Below are 25,733 nucleotides of genomic sequence, written 5' to 3'. Positions count from 1 at the left end.
TATCAAAAGCTTGGGCCTTTAGAATTAAAATTAGCATTTCAAATTATTATCTCTGTTATTTGCTTAAATTACATATTTATGAAATGACCTGTGAGGAATTTACTGCAAGGATGAACTGATTGTCTAGTCCCCAAATGAGCCACAGTGCATATTTCATAACTGAACTGACAAAAATGTGCAAAAAGACATGTTACCTTTTGTACTTTCTATTAAAATGTAACACTTCCGTTTTTTCTTGAAAGAAATTCTGAAAGAAAAGAAAGATAATTTTAGCTATTCTTTTTAAGTTCAATGCTGAAAGACATGTGCTATTGTTTGCATCTTTGTTTTACCATAAGAAGAATGTAATTGAAGCCATGAGATAAAATTTAGTGTAGGTTTATATGTGGGACATATGAAAAAGTGAAATTAACCAATATCTTGTACTTGGAAAACTTTATAGTATCAGATATAAATTATTACTCAGAATATGATTCCTTTGATATCTTTCACATTGATGCTTTTGTTGTCTTTCTATAAGTTCCAACTTTAATATTAATGGTATCTTTGAGACTGAAGGCCTTCAGCTGATCATTTATTTATGTTAACCAATGGCATCCTGTTAAGAAAACTACTTAGGTATGATATAAATGAATGAGAGTTCTTCATTTGTTCCCAATCCTTCATGAATCAGTACTTATATAATATGGAAAATGAAGTCTTAAAATTCCTTATTTTAAATTTTTGTAAAAAATTCTAAATACTTAACTTCTCTTCCTTTATCTCCTACTAAGCAAGTAATAGTTTCTTGTCTGATATCTTCCATATTTCAAACTTCATTTAACAGTATGCTAAAATAAAAATGATTTTCACCAGTAAAAGTATTTAACCACAGAATATGGAAAACAAGAGATTAAGATAAGGATAGAAAATACCATATAGATTACATTGCTTGTAATTGAAGAAATGTTGCATTTAATATAACATAATAAATGATGGGTATTATATTGAAAATCTGACAAAGTCACTACATTTGTCCTCTATGGATTTATTAAAACTACAAATTAAATAGAAATTTAAGTTTACTAAAAGTACAAAGGTTAACACTTTGTAACAAAATATAACACCAGGATTAAATTGAGCATTTGGAGAGGAGAGGAAGGAAAATTGGTTACAGTTGCTTAATATATATAGTACCACCTATACTAAGGAATTAATGGCATTAAAAATGAATAAGGCTAAAGATGTTGTTAAAATATTAAATATTTTAAAACAAGATGATAGATTCACTTTTTATGATATCAATTGTAGTATGGAATTACCAGTATCAAAAACAATAAGACTAATGATATTGTTAAAATTATTATGAGTTATTTTCAGAACTAGAGAGCATAGACTCACTTTTGCTCCCTTTTTCATGTAAATATAACCAAGAACACTTTGTCATTCAAGAGAAAACTACAATATGGCTCTTAAAGATGGAACATAAAATTTTCCTAAGTAGAGACTTGAAAACATGTGACCAAGAACAATATCAGTTTCCTGGACTTTATTTTTGTTTGCGGAAAACCAGGTGTAAAGTTTGAGGACTGGGTTGAACTCTTCTTGAAACATGAGGGAGGGGAAAGCAAGTTGTCCCTCACTCAGGTCTGTTTGTTAGCATACTGGAGTAAGCCAGTTTCAAGGACAGAGTCAATTGTAGATGAAGTCTGATTAAAGAAAATACACATTTGGGTGCAGTCTGTAAATTATGAGAACCTGATGAACTTTCTCTGAACACTAGATCACATTTGCTTGCTTCTTTGTGTAAATTTAAAAGTGAGGATTACCACTAGTTCAGGTGTCTTTGTTCACTAGAGGCAGAAGTCCCATGGTCCCCCTTCCAAATTATCTTTGTGTCTTTTGTCTTTAACCTCCATTCACCCCCTGGGTCAGGATAAACTTGTAGAGTGGTTCCTATATTTATTTCCTACAATTTGCTAGAATGTATATCAGAAGCATCTACAACCTAGTCATGCTAAGAGATAGAGATAAAATATCTCAAATATTTATTTGTGGCTATAAAAAGGAAAAAGAAAATCCAAGTGGAGGACTATTAGGAAACTCCAGTCTTAGCAACCAGTAGTGATGTGCTTCAGTAGATGTCATAATGTGTACAGCAGCAGCAGCAGCAGGCATGATATGTGTCTTTCAGTATTAGATTTGGTTGGATGAATAAGTTTGTCCCAACTCTCCATAAAAGCTTCACAACAAAAGGAGAAAATACAGGAAGTGTCTTTCCACATCTCAAACATCAATATAATGTATTCAGAAAGATCCTAAGTATCTCTAGAAAAATAAGTCAAATCAGAATATTCTTGAAAGAGTTCAGATAAAAATAAAGCCATCATAATCAGACAGTACCTGTATGCTAATTCTGAAGTGAATGATGGTCGACAAAATGATGTAACTAAATGAAAAATATGCCAGCATAATAATTGGAATTAAATTATTAATGACTAATTACTAATTACTAATAAAATCACTAATTTTAGCAAACTCCAAGAAATCTCATTTAAAGAAAAATATTAACTAATGATAATCCTGATATGAATCATCTATTGAAATTATATAAGAATGTCAAAACCACTTCAATAAAAGTGTTTCAAGAAACAACATGCATTTTCAAATGTGGAAAATTATTAATAGAAAGTATAAAAACTAAGACATAAAGTTATAAAGAGAAAAAATGATATGTAAAATAATAATAAAATATATATGAATTTCATCATTGAAGATCCAGAAGAATAGGAGAAACAAAGTGTGAAACAGATCTATAATATTTTTCCTGAAAAAACTTTGGAAATTTCTCAAATGTGGCAAAAGAATAAAACCAAGATGTTTGAAAACATAATTAAATCCCAAATCATATAAATCCATGTTAATAAAAATAATAGTTAAACTTTGGAAACTTAAAGGCAAAGTCTTAAAAGCAGTCAAGACAAATGATGCAATGTTCAAGAAACACTATGTTGAACAAAAGTAGATCATTATATGAAAAATGGAGACCAGAAGAAAGTGATACATTTTTTTCAAATGCTGAAAAAGAACCACTGTGAAACCTAAAATAAAGTAGTAAACAAATATATTCTATATATTCCAAATCAATGGAATTTAAAATAAAATTTTAGTTAGCAATTCAAGTTATGAAACAAACCTAAAAGATGATTTCATAACACAAAGAAACTAATGGCAGAATAAATTGACTGAAGTTGATAAATAGAACAGTAGTATTAATAAAAAAGTAATGTAATGGAATATCTTTACTCATATATACTTTAATGATACTTCAGCTTTGCATTAAATTTACAAGTCTATTTGATATGACACTTACTAAAAGACCTAAATAAAAGCAAATTTCTATACTTAAGTAAAATTGTAAGACATTAAACAATCAAATTTAAATAAAATACTATATCATAAAATAAAGTATGCAAAATAGTGTACTCAGTCAAATAAAAGACAATACAAATCTAAAAATGTGCAAGTCATTAAACAAATGTACAGAAAAAAAGGAACCAAAAACTAATGGGAGCTTAGGTGTAGTATAGTGGTACAATACTTGCCAAACATGCACAAATATCTGAGTTTAATCTTTAGCACCTAAATAATAATAATAATAATAATAATAACAACAACAACAATAGTATAAAATTTAAAACTTACTTTGAATACCAAGGTGTGAAGGTAGAAATTTAATGACAGAGATTGGTAAAATGGACTAAAAAAAATCACAATAAAATACATTCTGTTCAGAGAAAACATATTTCAACCATAGAAATGTAAATTTTATGGTAATAAAATGATAAAAATGTTGTATGCAAATTAATTTTTAAAAACAGTAAGAGTATATTAGTATCAGAAAAGAAGCTTTCAAACAAACTTACTACACAATAAAGAACATGTAATGATAAAAGGATCAATCTACCAGGAATATATTTATATATTCATATATAGATATTTTTATATGCATTAAAGAACATGACTTCAAAATACATGAAACAAAACTAATTTATTAAAATATATATATATATATATACAATAGCATATCTATTGTTGAGGATTTCATCATCACACCATATGATAGAAATATTGGACAAAAAATCAGTAAGCATATGTATAGTCAGTATCACCAAACAATCTAATAGACATGAGAAAACACTCCATTGATCAACATAATATACATTATTTTAAGTGGCCATATAATAGAAAGGATGAAAGACATCTTAGATAATAGATTGTACCTTAACATATTCAAAATAAATGAAATAATATATAAATAAAATACTTTTTAGCAATAGTAGAGTGAAACTAGATATTAATAACAGAGACATCCAAATCTCCACAGTTTAAGTAAATCAGGTCAAGTGAATTCTCAAAAGAAATAAGGCTTACATAGAAGTGAATAAAATGGAAAAAACATGGTGAAATTTGTGACATGAAAAAAGAGTGATGAGTGGAAAACAGACAACTTGATGCTCAAATTAGAAAAATAGAATGGTCTCAAATCAATAATAAAAGCTTTCACTGCAAGAATCAAGGAAAACAAAAAAAGAGCACAGTAATCCAAATTGACCAGAAATATAAAAGCAAAATGAATGAAATAGAAAACAGGAAAATGGTAAAGAGAATCAATGATCATAAAGTTGACTTTTTTTCACTCTTACACTTATTTTGAAATAATTATAGATTTTTCAGAAAGTTGTAAAAAATACAGATGAGTTTCATGTACTGTTACCCAGTCTCTCTCAAAGGGTACAATTTTGAATAATTACAGTTCAATATTAAATCCCAAATATTGACATAGAGGCAATCCATTAGATTATGTAATCCAGTGATATAGTCCATCAATTTACAAAGATTTTACCAATTTCATATGCACTAATTTGCCAATACATGGATATAGTTCTGCACATTTTATCAAATGTGTAGAGCCACGTGATCACCACAGTCAACTGTTTCTCCAGTACAAAGATTTTTCTCCTACCCTTCATAGTCACAGTCATCTTCTTTCTCTATTCTAATCCCTGAAGGCCTCTAACATGTTTACTAGCTGTATGATTTTATCACTTCAAGAATATTATATAAATATAATCATACATTTGAGAAATACACTTTTTACACTCAACATGATTTCCTTGATATTTACCCAAATTGCTGTATGTTTTACTTTTACTTTTTGTTTTTATTAGTACTTGTTTGCATACATGATGATTACATTCATTGTGAGGCGTTGATAAATGTACATAATACATCTTAATTCCTATTTTCATCACTTGTTCTCTACCCTTTTCCTCCCTCCACCTCGTAATCCTCTTACTTTTGGAAAAGATCTATTTCCCCTTTTCCAATTATCTGTCTTTTGTTTTACTCTTTATATTTTTTTGTTTCTCATATAAGAGGAACTATACAATATTCATGCATGTGGGTCTGATTCATTTCCTTTAACATTATAGTCACAAGGTACATCTTTTTCCTAAATATTACTCATTTAACTTTCTTTATGGAAGAATAGTATGCCATTATGTATAAATACCACATTTTATTTATGTATGTATTGATGGACATATTAGTCACTTCTAATACTTCACCATTATGAATTTTTTTGCTATAAACATGAGTATAGAGATATCACTGTAATATGATCTCTTTCTTTTTTTTTTTCTTTTTGGTACGAGGGATTGACCTCAGGTCCTTGTGCTTGCGCAGCAGGCAGTGAAACTACTGAGCTAAATAGCTGGCCCGATCTTTTTAATTCTTAAAGGAAGATCCCTAGAAAGAGAATAGCTGGGTCAAATGGAATTTCTCCTTTATTTTATTCTTATCTTATTTTATTTTAAATTCTTTTATTGGTACATTTTAGGTATATGATACATTTAGATTTAACTTTGGGTGCTTGTACCTGTACATGATGTATCTTGGTTCTTATTTTTTCTCCATTACCTGTGCACCCTTCACCCCAAAACTCTTCCCTATTTACATGTTTTGTTTCCATTTTATTTCTTTTCTCATAATTTTGCCTTTCCATTGTTTCCTTCCCCCTTCCCCTCCTACCAAATCAACCCCTTTTGACCTTTTAATATTTCAAAGTATCAATTATTAGTTATTAATGCTTTTAGTCATTATTACACTCTTAGTTTCTCACACTAGAGAAACTATTTTGTATTTCCACATGTGTTTTATTTATTTCACTTAAGAAATTTAAGAAAGTTAATTTCATATTTCACTCAATATGAATCCATTTAGCTATAAATGACTCTAGTTTCTCATTCTTTATGGCTGAGTAGTATTCCATTTTATAAAAACAAACAAACAAACATCTTTATCCAGTTTCCAATTGATGGGCACTTGGGCTGTTTCCAAGCTTTAGATATTACAAACTGTGCCGCAATAAATATGGGTACACATATATCTCTTCGGTATGATTAATTCTTTTGGGAAAATACCCAGCAGGGAAATAGCTGGGTCAAATGGGACCTCCAACCCTAGTTCTTTGAGGTATCCCTAAACTGATTTCCATAGTGGTTGCACCAGTGTGCACTTCCACCAAGAATGGAGAAGGGTTCCTTTCTCTCCACACCCCTGCCAGCATTTGTTATTGGTTGATTTCTTGATAGCAGCCATGCTTTCTGGGGTGAGGTGGAATTTCAGTGTTGTTTTCATCTGCATCTCTCAAATGACCAGTGATGTTGAATATTTTTTCATATGTTTATTTGCTGGTTTTACTTCTTTGTCTGAGAAATGTCTGTTCATTTCAGATGCCCAATTTTGAATTGGGTCTTTGAATTTGGGGGTCTGATTTTTTTCAGTTCTTTATTTATTCTAGATAGTAGCCCTTTGTCTGAGTTACAGCTGCTAAAAATTTTTCCCCACATTGTAGGTTGTCTGTTAGCTCTGTTGGTGTTTTCTCTTGCAGTGCAGAAGCTTTTCAATAAGATGAAATCCCAGTGGTTGATTCTTTCTACTAGTTCCCATGCTATTGAAGTTTTGTTCATAAAGTCTTTTCCTATGCTAATATCTTCAAAAGTTCTACCTAACTTATCTTCCAGCAAGTTTAGTGTTTCTGTCTTAATATTTAGATCTTTAATCCACTTAGGTCTTAGTTTAGTGCATGGTGATAGATATGGGTCTAATATCTGACAGGTTGTGAATCCCGTCTTTCCAACACCATTTATTAAATAGGCTATCTTTCCTCCAATGAGGGTGGTTGGCTCCTTTGACAAAGATGAGGGGGCTGAGTATGTCTGAAGTTGGTTTTGCATCTTGTAATCTATTCCACTGATCTTCAGGTCTGTTTATTTTCCAGTACCATGCTGCTTTTATCACAGTAGCTTTGTAGTATAGTTTCAAGTTAGGGATTGTGATACCCCCAGCCATGTCTCTGTTGTTCAGAATTGCTTTAGCTATTCTAGGTCTCTTCTTGTTCCAAATGAATTTTTGGATTGTTTTCTCTAGCTCTGTGAAGTATATTGTTGGAATTTCAATTGCTATTGCATTAAATCTATATAGCAGTTTTGGAAGTATGGCCATTTTCACTGCATTGATTCTTCCTATCCAGGAACAAGGGATGTCCTTCCATTTTCTTATATCCTCCTCGATCTCCTTTTTCAGGGTGCTGTAGTTTTCACCATAGAGGTCTTTTGCTTCTTTTGCTAGATTGATTCCTAGATATTTCATTTTTTTGGGTGCTATTGTAAAAGGAATTGTTTCCTTAATTTCTCTCTCAATGAGTCTGCTATTTGTGTATAAGAAGGCTATTGTTTTCTGAGTGTTGTCCTTATATCCAGCTACTCAACTGAATCTGTCAATTAAGTCCAGAAGTCTTTTGGTAGAGTTTTTTGGGTCTTCTATGTAAAGTATCATATCATCAGCAAATAATGACAATTTAACTTCTTCCTTTCCTATCTTTATTCCTTATATTTCTTTCTCTTTTCTAATTGGCTAATGTTTCCAGAACTATATTGAACAGCAGTGGTGATAGTGAGCATCCTTGTCTTGTTCCTGATTTTAGCGTGAAAGTTTTCAGTTTTTGACCATTTAGTATGATGTTGGCTGTTGGTTTTTCATAGATAGCCTTAATCAGGTTGAGATAGAGACCTTCTATTCCAACTTTCTGTAGGGTTTTTTAACATGAATGGGTGTTGGATTTTGTCAAATGCCTTTTCTTCATCTATTGAGATGATCATATGGTTTTTGTCCTTGACTCTGTTAATATAGTGTATTACATTTACTGATTTACATATGTTGAACCATCCTTGCATCCCTGGGATAAATCCAACTTGGTCAGGGTGTATGATCTTTTTGATGACATTCTGTATTCTGTTTGCCAGTATCTTGTTGAGGATTTTTGCATCTATGTTCATTAGGGATATTGGCCTATAGTTCTCTTTTGGGGTTCAGTCGTTCCCTAGTTTTGTAATCAAAGTCACACTTGCTTCCAGGAATGAGTTTGGAAGCCTTGCTTTCCTTTCAATTTCCTTTATGAGTTTAAAGAGTAATAGTATTAGTTCTTTAAATGTCTTGTAGAATTCAGCAGTGAAGCCATCAGGATCTGGGCTTTTCTTTGTTGGTTAATTTTTTACTATATTTTCAATTTCACTCATTGTAATTGGGATGTTTAGAATTTCTATATCTTCTTCATTTAACTTTGGCAATTCATATGTATCTAGGAATCTGTCCATTTGTTCTGTGTTTTCCATTTTATTAGAGTACAGTTTCTCAAAGTAGGTATTGGCGATCTTCTGGATTTCTGCTGGTTCTGTTGTGACTTCCCCTTTTTCATTCTTAATTGCATGGATTCGTCTCTTTTCTTTCCTTTTTTTGATAAGGTTGGCTAAAGGTTTATCGATTTTATTTATTCTTTCAAAAAACGAACTCTTTGATTCATTAACTTTTTGTATCATTCTCTTTGTCTCCATTGCATTGATTTCTGCTCTGATCTTTATAATTTCCTCTCTTGTGAGGACTTTGGGTTTGTTATTCTCTTCTTTTTCTAGGTGTTTGAGGTTCTCCATTAGATTATTTATCTGAGTTCTCTCTGTTTTCCTAATATGGGCATTCACTGCTATGAATTTTCCACTTAGAACTGCTTTCATTGTGTCCCATAGATTACTAAATCTTGTACTGGCATCATCATTTACTTGTAGAAATTGTCTAATTTCTTCATTAATTTCCTCTGTGACCCATTGGTTGTTCAGGAGGGTCTTATTCAATTTCCAGGTGTTTGTGGAAGTTTTATAGTATCTCATGTTATTCATCTCCAATTTTATTGCACTGTGGTCTGATAATATACAGGGGTAATTTCAATTCTTTTACATTGACTTAGATATGTCCTGTGAGCTAGCATATGGTCTGTTTTTGTGAATGACACATGTGCAGCTGAAAAGAATGTGTATTCTGATTTTGTGGGGTAGAACACTCTGTAAATATCTATTAAGTCCATTTGTTCAATAGCTTGGTTCAGTTCTAGAATTTTGTTGTTAATTTTTTGTCTAGATGATCTGTCTATTTGTGATAGTGGGGTATTGAGTTCCCCCACTACAACTGTTTTAGTGCTTATTTGTTTTTTCGTGTCCATTAATATTTGTTTTGTACAGTTGGGGGACATTTGTATTTGGTGCATATATATTGAGGATTGTCATCTCTTCCTCTTGGATTGTTCCCTTCACAAGGATATAATGACCATCTTCATCTCTCTTAATTAGTTTTGGTTTGAAATCTACTTTGTCTGCAAATAAGATTGCTACCTCTGCTCTTTTCTGGGTTCCTCTTTCATGGAGAGCCATTTTCCATTCTTTTACTTTCAGTCTATGATTTTCTTTTTGAGTTAGGTGTGTTTCTTATATATAGCATATTGCTGGATTTTGCTTCTTAATCCATTCTTTCAGCCTACTTCTTTTGATTGGTGAATTGAGGCCATTAACATTGATAGTTATAATTGAGAGATACTGGCTCATCCTTGTCATGATGTTTTACTGTTGTTGGCTCTTATTTCTTTTTCCCCCTTTTCCTTTAGTTTCTTACCTTGTCTGGTGGCTTCCCTCTGTAGAGCCTCATGGAGTTTGATCTTCATTGCCTTTTTCGAGGATATTGCTTAGAATTGTTTGGAGTGCCTCTTTGGTGTTCATGAAATTTCTCAGGTGTTCTTTTTCATGGAAGTATCTAATTTCCACATCAATTTTGAAAGATAATTTTGCAGGATACAACAGTCTAGGTTTGAAGTTATTTTCTTTTAGGGCTTGAAATATTTCACTCCAGGCTCTCCTTGATATGAGGGTTTGTGTTGACAAGTCTGCCGTGATTCTGATGGGGTTTCCTTTGTAGGTGATTTGTTTCTTTTCTCTAACTGCCTGTAGAATTTTGTTCTTCTGTTGGGTTTCTGGGATATTGAGTATTATATGTCTAGGTGTAGATTTTTTTGATTATGTCTGGGTGGCGTTCTATATGCCTCACTTATCTGTATGTCCAATCTCCTCCTCTGTCTGGGAAGTTTTCTACTAATACTTCTTTGAACAGTTTTTTTATGTCAATTGTACTTTCTCCTGTTTTTTCGTGGACTCCTATCAGTCTTATGTTATTCTTCTTTGCATCGTCTAGCAGTTGTTGAATTGAATTCTCATGGTCCCTTACTATTTTTAAGAAATCTCTGTTTTCATAGTCACTAACCACAATCCTGTCTTCTATATCTGTTATTCTATCTTGACATTCCCTTAATCTCTGTGAACACTTTTGGTGGAGTTTTTAATCTCCTGGATATTTGTTTGAATCTGTTTCATGGGTTCCATTTCTTTCTTATGCTGGGCATTCCTGGCTTCCAGCATGTTTCTGAGCTCATCTCTTTTTTTTTATCAGTTTCTGTTCTAGAGCCTTTAATCATGTCTTTCACTCTGCTCACCATCTCTGTAGTTATCTGGGAGATTATTTCTGCTTTGAATAGTTCTAGAGCCACATTCATCTGTTTTTGTTACTTCCTGTGCTATCAGTTCATGGTGTCTAGGTGGTTGATTATCAGACTTTTGCAACCTCATTTTCCCCAGAAATTGCATTTGTTGGGTGGGAGTCTGGGGTTGTGACTTGCTTAAATGTCTTCTCATTTTTGTTTTTGGTACTGTCCCTGGTTTAGTTCTGGGTTGATATTATGAAGTTGTTTATTGTAAGTATCTTTGTTGATCTATTTAAAACCCTTATGGAATGATTCCTTCTCAGAGATGTCTACCAGATATAGCTGGTCTTTATGTTTTGAGTCTCTAATGACTCTGAAGCTATCTCATTTTCATTATACCAGGAAGGAAAACTTTAGATCAATCATGACACCTTAGCCCACGTCATAAAATCTGCAACACCATATCATCAAATACCTCTTAAAGAATGACAATTTGTTGTAGTTATTAATCTACCTCCTTAAAAAAATAAAAGGCCTCTTCAAGGTTTGTCTCTGCTGTCACAATAGACAATGTGGGCAGCAGTGTGCAGTTATAAGTCAATGAGTCTCAGTAAGCTAGTCCCAGACCCATGAGATTCAGGCAGATTTCTGGTTGTAAGTCACAAGTTGAGCTCCCTGTCCTCCTGCAGGGTAGCACTCTGCAAGTTTCTACTGCAGGTTTCAGCTGCTTTTTCCCTGAAGAAAGTCCAGTTTCTGATCGAAGCTGATAATCCCTCCAATTTACCAATCACAGTGGTCTGGTGTGCCTTTATTGCAAAGATTCCCTTCACTTTTCCAGTGGGTTTGTTTTCATCAGGGAGCCTGAGACAGGGACTCTGTTGTTCACTTCTGGAGCTCAGGACAATGGCTTTTGTCCCCCTGTGCCTCTGCAGTGTGTAACCAAGTAGCTGCACATCCAAAAGGCCAGAGGCTGGGGGTGGGGCATGGGGGATGGAGGGTGAGCATTGTTGGAGGCACGCACATGGCCAAGATGTCAGCTGGTGGGCCTGCCCGGGGGGGGTCTTCCTCACCCTGTCCTTGTGGCTGGTGGAAAGCTGGTGGAGCAAGCTGGAGCAAGCAGGTCCTGATCAACCTGCAATGGCTCAGCCCTACTTGGCCCTGCTGGCTCCATTCAACCCAGCTGTCAGCTGGTGGGCCTGCCCGGGATGGGGGGAGTCCTCCTCATCCTGTCCTCATCGCCTTTATTTTATGAAGAATTTCCATTCTGATTTCCATAGTGATTACTCTAGTTTACATTAAACTTTCAGGGAGATAAATATACAAAAGAGAAATCATGAGTATTAGGAGTGGGTTAAATTTCTAATACTATTAAAAAGTACCTAAGGAAATTAATTTAAGGGAAGAAAGATTTACTTTGGCTCATGGTTTCAGAGGCTGGAATGCATGATTGCTTGGCCTTCATTGGTATTTGGCCATGGAAGGACATTGTTAAGGGAAAGTTATTCATCCAGCAGTGGTTGTGAAGCAAAAAGTGAAGGACAGGAAGGGTATTGGCCCTGATAGATCTTTCTAAGGCACACCCACTAGGCTTCAACTTCTAAAGGTTCCACTACTTTCTAGTAACATTATGGCAAGTAATCAAAACTTTCACAATTGGCTTCTGAGGGACATTTAAGATTCAAACCATAACAAGGAGAAATACTATTTCACAACATATCCTGCAACTATTAAAAGAATAATTAGAAATTTTATACTTATAAGTTTTACAAATTAGAAGATATAGACCAATTCTTGTAAAAAAACAATATTCCAGCAGGGGATTTAGCTCAGTAGTTTTGCCACTGGCTGAGCAAACTCAAGGACCCAAGTTCTATCCCTGGTACCAAAATAAAACAAAACAAAACAATATTCCATACAACCCAACAAAGATGAAATATATAACTTGAATAATCTTATAACTTTTAAGGATATGGAATTCATAATATAAAATCTTCCCCTCCAAGAAAGCATTTAGTATAATTAAAAGTAACAAGAGTCAGTAGAATAAGAGTTCAGAAGAACTTCCTTAACTTCTTAAAATAATATTTACAAGAAATGTACAGCCAATATCATACTTAGTAAATAAACAAATCATTTTTTAATAATTGCAAGCAAAGAAAGACTGCTTTAAAAATTTCAATAATTTGAGAAAAATGTTAGTAAAGAATAGATAGAATTGCCTTTATCTGTAGATGATATAATTATATAAATAAAAATTTAAAGGAATGTAAAAATGAATAATAATGAACCTAGTGAGGTTGTAAGATAAAATATCAACACAAAAATTACTTGCATCTTCACCTAATGACAAATAATTTTCAGCTAATAACAAAAACATAATATCAGCTGGGTGTTGTGGAGCAAGCCTACAGTCCCTACATTTTAAGAATCTGATGGAGGGTGATAGCAAGGTCAAATCCACCTTGGACAAATTAGTGATACAGTAAGAAACTCTCCAAAATAAAATGAAAAGAAGAGTGTGAGTGTATCTCAATATGAAGGCCCTGATTTCAATCCCTCATACCCCACCCCACCAAAAAGGAACATAGTACCAACTACATATTCTTCCAATAAAATTAAACACTTAGATGTGTGTGACAAAACATGAAAAATGATAGAAATTACAGAATTCTGATAAATGAAATCAAAGAAGAATGTATCTAAATCCATGACAACTCAAATAGTGATTTTTTTTATATTATGGTTACTATCTAGGCCCCAGAATATGAAATAAATACCTATTGAATAAATTATTTGAATGTACTGAACAAATTATTCTCTGAGTATGTATCAAATAAGTGATTTTAAGTACTATTATATGATTCAAAACATTTCCTTCTCACAGATTGATGAAAATGCTAAATTGCTTTTTTTTTTTTTGGTATGTGAGAAATTTATGTTTTCTAAGTATAATTACTTGACTTAAATCATTCAACACAATATAAATTGTTACTACTTGAATGTTTATTTAGATCACAGATTATCCAAGGTTGATTTCAAACTTAAATATATGTCTGGACCTAAATAAGGGGAAGCATAAATGATAGTTTAAATTTTAAATGTGTATATGACATAAGCTAAACTTTTCTAGATATGTGAAATATTCTTCCCAGTTAGCTATCCATGCAAATATTCATTCACTTCTCTGTTAGATATTTTATTTATGGTGTCTTTCAAAAAATTCTTTCAGAAAACTTCAGGAAAAAGTTTTATCAACATACAGATGTGGTCAATATTTTTGGTTTGTAATTTATCTGTGAACTTATCATTTTGATTCAAAACTTTAATTGATTTTATAATTTAGTCATTTTAATATAGTCATATTAAATTGCAATGCTCTCAAAATACACAATTTAATAATCATTCCCCTAGAGTAAAAATTTCAAAACTGTTATATTTTCTCAGATGTTACATGTCATTTTAATCAGTGGATAAAATTATGACGATTCCAATGTATTTGACAAGTAAAATTCTCTATTTTAGCACTTAGTTTGTTTTATTTCCATTTTATCTAAAATAAAATTTACAACAATTAAAAACCTGGTAGTTGAGCTGAAAATTATTAATTATAATCATTAATTGTAATTATTAACTTGAATGAATTTAAAAAAGCTTTAGCTAATTAATACATCACAATTCTGGTCATTTTCATGGGGGTATTTACAGAGATGACTGGCACTGTTTCCAGCAAAAGGATGGGATACTTATGCCCTGATAAAAGGTGCCATAATTCAATAGAATTGTAGCCCACAGGAAATGAAAGGAGGAGAAAGAAGTACTAAGCCTGCATTTGCAGAGCTCCATTGTGTATGTGTGTGTCTTTTGCTGCCCTCTGCTGTGGAGGCCAGACTCCAGTTTCTTCAAGTAGCCTTTTAAGACCATCTCAAGCCAGTGATTTTCCAGGGAGCTCCCAGGGCTTCAGTCTCAGACTGTGCTGTGTCTTACATTACTCAGGTCATGTAGCTTCCAGCTTCAGGGGTTCGCGGACTGAGGAGCTACTTGATTCTCTGCTATATAGTATATCTCCAAGTATTAGTTAATATAAATAGTTATGCTCTCCAGTGAAATATTTTTTTTTGTTTTCTTCTTGGGATCTGAGCTTGAAAAGTACTGGTTATTTGAATGTTTTCAAGTTCTCTCAACTTTCCAGTGACTATTAACCATCTATGTTAATCATTTAATATATCTTTATAAAGAAAGTTGTTATAACTTCTCTAAATTTAGTTCTGAAAACTGAAACTTTGCTGATCTCCACATAGAATGTCTTATATCAGTGCTTCTTGTTATAATTTGTACCTTTAAAAATCTCATGAATGTCTTTATTAAATGAGAATTCTGCCCGAATTTTTAAAATTTCTACTATTAGTAGTTTAAATACAGATGCAAACAGTGGAATAACCCTCCATTTATTAGTTATGTGTGAGGAGCTCCAGTGGTGCAACCAGTTAGAGCACAGTACTTATATTAGTTATATGTGAAACTTTTATCCTCATAGTTGAAGTGTAATAGCACCCCAGTATCATGTACACTAATTTAATATTACATGATAATGTTGATGAATTAATTGATAGCAGACTATGTGTTTATCCTTTAATATCTGAATATTCAAGAAATTTAAAAATTAATAAACTTTGACTTATTTACACTGTACATTTAGCCACAAAATATCCTAAAACAATAAGTTTTAAAATTAAAGAGAAAATATATCACTAAACTATGTTTAAAGTAAAATAAATCAATGAAATATAGATGGAAAAGCTTTGGTTTTCCTTGGTGAGTATACAATGAGTGAAAATGAATGAAATGGAAACAATTGTATGGAATTGTACATCCTGTATGTGTAGTGATAAAAAATAAATCAATGATATTTTTTCTTTAGAACAATCTTGTGTCTTCTCTAGAGTGCTACTTCTGATAAAATTGATTTTTCTCAATCACTGTCAAGGTTGTTCTGTGAATTGAACTAACAATAGTTTTTCTCTTAGTACTAAATTTATGAAATATTCCAATATATGAATACATGGGATATATATTATAGTAAGTCAATCAAGAAACATCTACTTAAAATGATACTTAAAGTGAATACAAGCAAAGAATGTATTTACATGTTATAATACAACAGTACCATGAATAGTGTTTGTTTTCTACATCTTTTTATACAAGTATGCAAATACGCATACCCAATTATGTTTGTTATTGTGACTATTAACATTGAAAAAAGCTATTTTAAAATTTACTTAAAATATATGTCCTTTAGAGTTATTTTCTTAATTAAGACTTTGTGATAATCATACCTCCTCACAATTGTTGGTATTCTCTCTTTCTGGGCATTATTAGGCAATAGCTATGTGACTAATTTTAGCCAAAGAATTGACAGTGAATATAATGCAACATCTGGATAAAAGGTTTGAGAACTGGCATCAATTTTATTTATTATTTCTTCATTTCAGTGTTTATGAAAGCAAATCTTTAAATGAATCTGTTGTGAATGTTCTCTTTGAGTATATTCAATAAACATGGCCCCAGTTCTCCCTCATACAAAATGAAGAATATATGAGAAAATCACACTGTGTTTGCAACTGAGATGTTGATATTATTTAAAGCCACAGCATAGGTGACAATGTCTTCTCTGATAGACTACCTAACACGAAATGTGTTCCATCAAGAATAAAGAGTGTTTTTCCAGTTTTATCCTTATTGCATTTATTCCATAAATTCACACATAAGGCTGCAATAATATTCTGAATATAATACTAAAAATTTATATAAATGCCAGACCATTGGATCACATCTTTTATTTTCATATAGTGAACATCAATCAAATATGAAAATGTGCAATTTTGGAAACATCGATGCTCATTTTTCTGTGTGGAGTGTACAGGAGTAATAAATTTTTGCTGTGTCAACTCAATGAACTATGAGATTATATGTTATTCTAGCATGTCTCAGCTTTTCCTGTATAATATTTAGTGTAAATATTTAAATAATATTTGTCTCTACTTATATATGTGCATCCTATAGAATTAATGTGCTTTAAAAGTCTTTTGACCAAGTATAAATTTCTTGCTTTTAATTTTGTTCAGATTTATTTTTTAATACATTTTTTCAGTACCTAATAATTACATTCCTTGGGGAGAGTATACATGTACATAACACATCTCTATTTATTTGTTTAATCACCTTGTCCTACCTACCCTTGCCCTGCCCTTCACTCTCTTCTTTCTATTGGTTTTCTTTCCTTTTGCAAAAGATCTACCTTCCTATTATGTATCTTTTATTTTGCTTCTTATTTATATTTTGGATATCTCATATAAAAGAAACCATGCAATATTTAAACTAGCATGTCTGATTTATTTCACTAAGCATTATTGTCTTAAAGTGCATCTTATATTCTCACAAAGCACTCAAATTTATCCTCTTTATGGCAGAATAGTATTCCATCATGTATAAACACATTTTCTTTATTCATTCATTTGTTGATGGACCTATAGGCTACTTTCAAGATTTGGGCATTTGAATTACATTTATATATTATATGCTGTTTTCTACACATTTTATACTATATGAATGGATAGGCAATTCTTTAACCTCTCTTGCATAAAGTTGTTACAAGCTCATACATGTTTAATGCACTAACACAAATTAATATATTGAGCTAAAAACATTAATATAAAATTGAATTTTATATTTTAATTTTGTGAAGTTTTACTTTTTAGGAGATCAATATTTTTAAAGATTTACAATAAATTATAAGCATTCAATGGAAAGAAAGTAGCATATAGAGTTCATATTTGCCTTTATTATATGAAGAAGCAGTTTTGAAATACTTCACTTGTAGTCAAATCAGCATTATAAAACAATATGTGCCGCTAATGATCAATCTTAGAGATAGTTAAAGAAAATGGAGTCCACAGCTCCAAGTGCAAAGGAAGCTTCTGGGCCACCATACTACTGCTCCCAGTAGAGAGGAGGCATCTGGGCCACCATACCACTGCTCCCAATGCAGAGGAGGCATCTGGGCCGCAGTAACACCTCTTGCAGAGCAGAGGAGTTGAGGCTCACAGGTGCTGGGAGCACCACACACACACACACACACACACAAATCTGCTCCCTCAAAATGAGAAGACACCTAAACAAGTCTCTATACCAGACTTCCAGATCACCTACAGCAACCACAAAAGGAAACAAGATGGAACACTCTGATAGTCAACCACCTAGACACTCTGAATTGGCAACAAAAGATGTTCTGGAAAAAATGAAACCAGAAATAATTTCTCCGAAAACAGAAGAGATTGTGCTCATAATTCAAGACATGATTAATAAATATACAGAGGAGATGAGGAAAATGATGGAATCCCAACATAGGAAACAAATGGAATCCATAAAACAGATGCAAACAGATTTCCAGGAGATGAAAAACTCCACTGAAAGTCTACACAGCAGAATGAACCAATGTGAGGACAGAATTTCAGATATAGAAGATAAGATTGCAATTAGTGAACAGGAAAAGAAAAATTGGTTTAAAATTGTAATTGACCATGAGAAAGCAACCCAGAATCTGGTACATGATCCAAAGAAGAATAACATAAGACTGATTGGAGTCAACAAAGAAACAGGAGAGACTGCAGATGACATAAAACAAAATCAAAAACAAAAAAAACTGTTCACAGAAGTGATGGCAGAAAACTTCCCAAGCAGGGAAAAATAACTTGAAATAAGGATAAGTGAGGCATATAGGACTCTAACTAGCCTTGATCCAAAAAAATCTACACATAGGCATGTAATAGTTAAGATTCCAGATACCCGACAGAAGAACAAAGTTCTGAAAGCAGTTAGAGAAAAGAAACAAATCACATACAAAGGAAAGGCCATCATAATCACATCAGATTTCTCAATGCAAACCCTCAAGGCAAAAAGAGCTTGGAGAGGTGTATTCCAAGCCCTAAAGGACAACAGCCTCCAACACAGATTGATGTACCCTGCAAAATGTTTGTTTAGAATTGGTGGTGAAATAAGATATTTTCATGACAAAGAGCACCTTACAAACTTCATGAATACCAAACTAGCACTCCAAAAAATTTTAGACAATATCCAAGAAAAAGACAATGAGAATCACAACCCTGGGAAGCACAGGAGAATGAATCCATGAGGAATGACAAGAAATGAAATGCCAACGGGGAGAATCCAACACAAAAAGTCATGACAATGATGTCGATAAGTATCAGTTATAACAATCCAGGTTAATGGTCTTAATTCACCAATCAAAAGAAATAAAATGGCAGAATGTGTCAAGAACCAAGATCCAACAATATGCTTCATATAAGAAATATGCTTAATTCAAAAAGAATTAAGAATTAATTAAAAAAGAATGTCATAGACTGAAAGTTAGAGGGTGGAAAACAATACTCCAAGTGACAGGAACTCCCAAAAAAGGAGGAGTAGCTATTCTCTTCACACATCAAGTGGATTTCAAACCAACACTGATTAAGAGAGACAAAGAAGGACAGTACATCATGGTAAAGGGAACAATCTAAGAGGAAGAGATTGCAATCATAAATATCTATGCACCAAACAATAGTGCATCCAACTATATAAAACAAATACTGATAGACATGAAAAGTCATGTATCCACTAATACAGTAATAGTGGGGGACCTCAGTACCCAACAGTCCCAAATAGATAGATCAACTAGACAAAAAATAAGTAATGAAATACTAGAACTCAATCAAACTCTTGAATAAATGAACTTAACAGATGTTTACAGAGTTTCACGCCACCAAATCAGAATGCACATTCTTTTCAGCTGCACATGGGTCTTTCTCCAAAATAGACCACATACTCGCTCATAGAACATGTTTAAGTAAGCCCAAAGGAATTGATGATATCCCCTGTATGTTATCAGACCATAGTGTGATGAAATTGGAGATCAATAGCAAAAGAAACTGCAAGAATTTCATAAACACATGGAAATTGAACAACACACTTCTGAATAGCCAATAGGTCACAGAAGAAATTGAAGAAGAAATCAGACAGTTCCTTCAATTAAATGCCAATGCCAATACAACGTATTGAAATCTATGGGACATAATGAAAACAGTCTAACGAGGGAAATTCATAGCAGTGAATACGCATATTAGGAAAACAGAGTGAGACCAATTAAACAACCAGATGCTGAACCTCAAGCTTCTAGAAAAAGAAGAGCAGGACAAAGCCAAAGCTCATACAAGGGAAGAAAGTATAAAGATCAGAGCAGAAACCAGTGTAATGGAGACTAAGACAATGATACTAAAAATCAATGAAGCCTAGAATTGGTTGTTTGAATGAATAAACAAAACTGACAAACCCTTAGCCAACCTTATAGAAAAAGGAAAGCAAAGGCACAAATCCATGCAATTAGGAATAAAAAGGGTGACAGTACAATGGACCTAGCAGAAATCTAGAGATCATCAATACCTACTACAAGAAACTCTATGCCAAAAAGATGGAAAACAGAGAAAAAATGGACAGATTCCTAGACATGTATGAATTAACAAAGTTGAAAGAAGATCTAAAAATTCTAAACAACCCAATATCAATCAATTATGTTGAAAACATACTTGAAAACTTACCAACTAAGAAAAGCCCAGATCTTGATGTTGTCATCTCTGAATTCTAAAAGACATTTAGAGAGGAACGACTGCCACTGCTCTTTAAACTCTTCAATGAAATTGAAAGGAAAGCAATACTCCTGAATTAATTCCTGGAAGCAAGCATCACCTTGATCCCCAAAGCAGAGAAAGACCCATCCGGAAAAGAGAACTATGGGCCAATCTCACTAATGACCATAGATGCAAAAATCCGTAATAAGATACCAGCCAATAGAATGCAGAAGATCATCAAGAAGATCATACATGCTGACCAAGTGGAATTCAGCCCAGGGATGCAAGGATTGTTCAACATACACAAATCAATTGATGTAATACACTAACTCAACAGAGCCAAGGACAAGAAACATATGACCATATCATTTGAAACAGAAAAAGCATTTGTCAAAATCCAACACACATTTATGAGAAAAATCTTACAAAAAATTGGAATAGATGTTCTTTACCTCAATCTAATAAAAGCCATCTGTGAAAAGTCAACAGCCAATACCATACTAAATGGTCAAAAACTGAAATCCTTCACACTAAAATCAGAAACAAGACAAGGATATCCACTATCACCACTCCTGTTCAATATAGTTTTGGAAACATTAGCTACAGCAATTAGAAAAGAGCAAGAAATGAAAGGAATAAACATAGGAAATAAAGAAATCAAATTGCAATTATTTGCAGATGACATGAATCTCTATATAGAAGACCCCAAGAATGCCACAAAAAGTCTTCTAGACTTAATAACCAAATTCAGTAGTGTAGCTGGATAAGAGGTCAACACACAAAAATCAATAGCGTTCCTCTATACAAACAACAGACTCACTGAGAGAGAAATAGGGAAATAATTCCTTTCACAATAGCATCCAAAAAACTGAAATACTGAGAAATCAACCTAAGAAATCAGAGACCTCTTTTCTGAAACCTATAGCACTCTGAAAAGAGAGATTGAAGATGATATCAGAAAATGGACAGGCATCACCTGCTCCTGGGTAGGAAGGATAAACATAGTGAAAATGGCCATACTTGCAAAACTACTATATAGATTTAATGCAAACCTAATTGAAATCCCAGCAGCATACTTCATGGAGGTTGAGAAAATAATCCAAAAATTTATTTGGAAAAAGAAGAGACCTAGAACAGCAAAATCTATACTAAGCAATAAAGACAAAGTAGGATGTATCACAATCCCCAACTTAACTATACTACAAAGCTACTTTGATAAAAACAGCATGGTACTGGCAAAGAAACACACCTAAGGACCAGTGGAACAGACTAGAAGATGCCAGGAAAACTCCAGACACACTGAACCACTTCATCTTCAACAAAGAAGCCAAACAGTCTCACTGGAGATAAGAGAGCCTCGTTAATAAATGCTGTTGGAAAAATTGGGTTTCTACTTGCCAAAGATTAAAACTATATCTCTCACCATTCACTCAAATGAAATATAAATGGATTAAAGGTCTAAATTTTAAAAAAGAAATGCTGAACCGGTTGGAACAGAGGTTAGGTAGAACTCTTGAAGACATTGGTGTAGGAAATGATTTCATGAATAAAATCTCAGTTGCAGGTGAACTGGCACAAACAGCCAACAAGTTTGATCTCTTCTTATTAAAAAGCTTCTGCATAGCAAGAGAAACCACCAGCAGTGTGAAGAGACAACCCACAATGTGGGGAAAATTTTTCACCTGCTATTCCTCAGACAAAGGTCTATTTTCTGGAATCTATAAAGGACTTAAAAACATCAGATCTCCCAAATTTAAAGACCCAATCCAAAAATGGGCATCTGAAATGAACAGACATTTCTCAGACAAAGAAATAGAAATGACAAATAAAAATGTGAAAAAATGTTCAACATCACTGATCATTTGAGAGATGCACATGAAAACAAGGCTGAGATTTCACCTCACCCTGGAAAGAATACTGCTATCATGAAATCAACCAATAACAAATGCTGGCAAGGCTGTGGGGAAAGAGGAACCCTGCTCGACTGCTGGGAGAAGTGTAGACTGGTGCAACTGCTGTGGAAATCAGTATGGAGATATCTCAAAGAAGTAGGATTGGAAGTCTCATTTGACCCAGCTATTCCCCTGCTGGGTATCTTCCCCAAAGAATTAAAAGAATCATATCACGGTGATATATGTGGATCCATGTTCATAGCAGCACAATTTGTAATAGTTAGAACTTGGAAGCAACCCAATTGCCCATCAACTGGGACTGGATAAAGAAAATTTGTTTTTTTTATAAATTGGAGTACTACCCCCCATAAAAAAATGAGAAATTGGAGACATTTATAGCTAAGTGGATGCACATTGAGGCGATACTCTTAAGTGAAATAAATTGGACACACATATAAATACTGAATAGTTTCTCTAGTGTGAGAAATTGAAAGTGTTAAGAATGACAAAAAGGAATAATAGATAATGTAAAATAGGAAGAAAAGCGGCAAAGGGGAAGGGGAAATGGGAGGGGTAAGGGAAGGGAAAGAAGGGAATGGAATTAATATTAGAAAATTAAAAATGGAAACAAAGTCTTTGTAAATAGGGAGGGATGGAGTGGTTGAAGGGAGGGCAGAGGAAGGGGGACAAATAAGAACAAAGATGGATTATGTAAAAATACAAATTTCCGATGATGAGTGTCATTATATTGCATACCTAAAATGTACCAATAAAATTACAAACTGAATTCAGAAAAAAAAGATAATGCAATGAAATTACTCCTCAGAGGGCACACAGCAATAACATGATGCACCTGATAGACAATAGATTATTAAAATCATCAAAATACTGCACACAAAGTAACTTATAAAAACACTCTACAAAATATTTGCATTAATTTTGAATGAAATATCTAAATGCAATCTAAATTTTAATTTTGTCATAATTAATGAATTTGTAACATGTTATTGGCACAAAAGCAGATATGTGGATAAGTGAAATAGAATAGAGAATGCAGAAACAATTCAAGTCACATTCATGTATTTGATATTAGACAAAAAGGCCAAAAAAATACACTGGAAGAAAAGATAACTTCATTTTCTTGTACTTTCTCATTTTTTTTTCTTTTCTCTTCTTTCCTTTCCCCTTTAGGAAAATGTGCTGGGACAACTGGCTATCCATATGCAGAAGGCTGAGCTGGACTCATATATATTACTATGTACTAAACTAAAATAAAAAGGGATCAACTATCTAAATACCACAACAGATACACTCAGCCTACTGGAAGATAAAATAGATAAAACTCTTAAAGTCTTTGCTGTAGGCAAGGACTTTCTGAATAGAACTACAATTGCACAAGTAATCACAGCAAGAGTTAACAAAAAGGACTATACCAATTAAAAATCTTCTGTACAGCAACTAAATCAATAAATCAAGTGTAAAGACAACTTTCAGGATGGGAAAAAATTTTACCAGGTATTCTTCAGACAGAGGACTAATAATCCATAATGTATGAAGAATTCAAAAAATTAGCCCCTTCTCTAATAAAACTCTCAATCAATCAAAAAATTACCAAATTAAATGAATAGACACTACTTAGAAGAAGTACAAATGGCCAATAAACATTGAAAAAAATGGTTCATCTCTGACCATTAGGGAAATTCAAATTAAAACCACTCTGATTTTATCTTAAGCTATAAAGAATGGCAATCATGAAGAAATCAAATTATAGCAAATATAAACTAGTACAAACATTGAAGAAATCATTATAAAGATTTCTTAAAAATTAAAACTAGAAATTTTATTTTATCCAGCTACTTTCCTTCTAGGTATCTTTCCAAAAGAGTGAAAAGCATCATATTACAGAGGTACATGCATATCAGTGCTTATAGCACAGAACTCATAATATCTAAATCTTGGCAGCAACATATATGTCCATCAACAGACAAATAAATGAAGAAAATTTGGTATCTATACATGATGGAATACTAGTTGTCTAAAAGAAGCATACATTTCAGACTTGTGCAAGAAAATTGATACATTTTGAAAACATAATGTTAAGTAAAATAAATTAGAACAAAATTTAAGTACCTTATGACATTTCCCATTAGAGTAAGGCAAAGTAACTATAAAGAGAAAAAAAGATTGATAAAAGAAAACATGGAGATATATCTTGAAAAGGGGAAAGAGAACAAGAGACTGTGAGTAGGTGGAGGGAAGAAAGAAAAGGGAATATAAAAAGATTTAAGTTCTGTCACATATATGTACCAGCTTCCCACAATGAATGTAATTTTATGTTACAAATATCAACTGAAATAAATAATGTGGTAGTAACAATAATAGTAAATGGAAAGGAGGGATCTAGTGGTGGAGCAAGGGAGGTGGGTGGCTAGGGGAAGAGAAATAAAAGAATGATAATATGTTAAGTACATATATATCCGCTCCTTAAAATGAATGTAAACATTCATGTACTCCAAACATGTACTAATAAAATTTAATAATTGGCACTTTAGTTTTCTAAAAAGTATCAATGCAGATGTAATTTTCAATGAACTCTTTCAAAGTAATGTGGCATTAATTTACAAAAAATTACAGATCCCTTAAATTAGCAAATATTAACTAGAAAACATTGACTTGTCTAAGACAACTTGGTCAAGTCAATATTTATTGGCAGATCTCAAATTTCTCTCCTAATCCTTATGAATTTGTCTAAAATTTAAATATTTCAATAACAATATCATACATTTGTATCCTCATTCACAATGAAATGTCACTGTAATAGTAAATGGTGGATAATCCATAAATATAAATATGCCCCCCAAACCTAGGGTTCCACTAAAAGCTTTACTTACATGCTTTAAAAAATAAATACATAAAAGATAGCAGAGGAATAATTCACAAACTACCAAATAAAAATTCATCCAGTTATCTATCGAACTGATTGTGACCCTTTTGACATATCACTGTGTATATCTGAATTGATAATTCATTTACTAGGCAAACTCAAATTCTGTATTTTATATGAGTTGAATATTTTATGTATCTTAAAATTTCCACTTTCTTGTTTTCTAAAAATTCCACTTATATTGGTAAATAGTATTTTCCAAATTTAACATTATTTCTTTACATTATCCTCATAGCAAAGCCTTGCATTAATAAATTTGATAAAAACATGACATTTTATTTTAAGAAAAAAACTGCCAAGTCTGTCACTACTGAGGAAAT

The sequence above is a fragment of the Heterocephalus glaber genome, unplaced genomic scaffold (assembly GCF_053883595.1).
Source record: "Heterocephalus glaber isolate CG9 unplaced genomic scaffold, H.glaber_assembly_v1.0 deba00000122, whole genome shotgun sequence".
NCBI lineage: Eukaryota > Metazoa > Chordata > Mammalia > Rodentia > Bathyergidae > Heterocephalus > Heterocephalus glaber.
The sequence above is the reverse complement of the archived record's forward strand: the minus strand, read 5'-3'. Positions refer to the sequence as shown.